Source organism: Aquarana catesbeiana, linkage group LG09 (genome assembly GCF_042186555.1).
Source record: "Aquarana catesbeiana isolate 2022-GZ linkage group LG09, ASM4218655v1, whole genome shotgun sequence".
Classification (NCBI taxonomy): domain Eukaryota; kingdom Metazoa; phylum Chordata; class Amphibia; order Anura; family Ranidae; genus Aquarana; species Aquarana catesbeiana.
This window is the reverse complement of record NC_133332.1, coordinates 16,197,473-16,199,501: the sequence shown is the minus strand read 5'-3', so window position 1 is coordinate 16,199,501 and position 2,029 is coordinate 16,197,473.

Genomic DNA, 2,029 nt, shown 5'->3' with positions numbered 1-2,029 from the left:
ATCCTGACCCCTGAACTCTGTATGTTACTTAATCCTGACCCCTGAACTCTGTATGTTACTTAATCCCGACCCCTGAACTCTGTATGTTACTTAATCCTGACCCCTGAATTCTGTATGTTACTTAATCCTGACCCCTGAATTCTGTATGTTACTTAATCCTACCCCCTGAACTCTGTATGTTACTTAATCCTGACCTCTGAACTCTGTATGTTCCTTAATCCTGACCCCTGAACTCTGTATGTTTCTTAATTCTGACCTCTGAACTCTGTATGTTACTTAATCCTGACCCCTGAACTCTGTATGTTACTTAATCTTGACCTCTGAACTCTGTATGTTTCTTAATCCTGACCTCTGAACTCTGTATGTTACTTAATCCTGACCCCTGAACTATGTATGTTACTTAATCCTGACCCCTGAACTCTGTATGTTACTTAATCCCGACCCCTGAACTCTGTATGTTACTTAATCCCGAACCCTGAACTCGGTATGTTACTTAATCCCAACCCCTGAACTCTGTATGTTACTTAATCCCGACCCCTGAACTCTGTATTTTACTTAATCCTGACCCCTGAACTCTGTATGTTACCTAATCCTGACCTCTGAACTCTGTATGTTTCTTAATCCTGATCCCTGAACTCTGTATGTTTCTTAATCCTGATCACTGAACTCTGTATGCTTCTTAATCCTGACCTCTGAACCCTGTACGTTACTTAATCCTGACCCCTGAACTCTGTATGTTACTTAATCCTGACCCCTGAACTCTGTATGTTACTTAATCCTGACCTCTGAACTCTGTACGTTACTTAATCCTGACCTCTGAACTCTGTACGTTACTTAATCCTGACCCCTGAATTCTGTATGTTTCTTAATCCTGACCCCTGAACTCTGTGCATTACTTAATCCTGACCCCTGAACTCTGTACGTTACTTAATCCTGACCCCTGAACTCTGTATGTTACTTAATCCTGTCTCAGGAGGTGTTCCCCTTTCTTGAAAATTTTAGCCCACTTGGCTGCTTAGTGAAATGTCCCAGGACAAGGGAATGGGTCAAAGCTTGCTAGCAAAGTCCCAAAATGCTTGCTTAATATTACATCCGGCAGCTTTAATCCTTTCTGGCCTTTGGAAATGTAGAAGTACTCACACAGTCCCTGGAAACCCAGGTCCTTCCCCGCAAGCCAGGGTGTGTCCCGAGTCCCAACCAAGACCATAGGATAGTGGAGATCCCTCAGAACATCCCTCAAAATCTGGTAACCTTACCTTTCCGGGCCCCTCCCACCAGCCGTGTTCTCCCTGCATTGCATAGAGAAGCGCTGCGACCCAACCCTGCCGAACCAAACCTCTGGTTATGCAGGAAATCATTCCTTTGGTGCAGTCCCTGTACAGCAATGCTAGAGCTTGAGAGGAAGGAGCAGCACAAGAACCAATCAGTTCATCTGCTGACAAGAAGCATACCAAGATGCGCTCATCACTGTGCTGCTTCTCTGTTCACTGTCCAGTCACAGGTCCAGGAATCCAGTGGCAGAAAGAAGTTACTGTGAGGGAAATCCTTGGATTGAAGGAGTGTTTGTTATTTAATCTTTTATCTTGTTATTCTTGGCTGGAGTTCTGCTTTAACAGAGTGACTGGTGAGTGAAGGAATGGTAGGTATGTACTAATAGGTAGGTGTGGGGGATTAAAGTAAATATGTTACTTTGCCCTGAGCGGCAAATTTCCAGTCTCGAATTAGTGCCTTTCCCTTTGACCCCTACATTGGGATGATGCAGCATTTGTCAACTCTGGAAGAGATCTGCATATTGGAATGAGAACCTCATGAGAGGCCGTGCTGGGATTTGTAGTCCCCCCTGTAGCCCACGAGCCACAAGCCGCGCAAGGCGCCTTAAAGGGCCCTTAAAATATGACCACACCTAGTGAATTTCGCCCCTTATAAAGAGTTACATAAGGCATCCAGTGCAGGGATAATCCACCTGGTAAAACATGTTTTGCTCTGTCCATCCCACGAGAGGTTGGGAATCCAGCGAAGAATGGGGAGG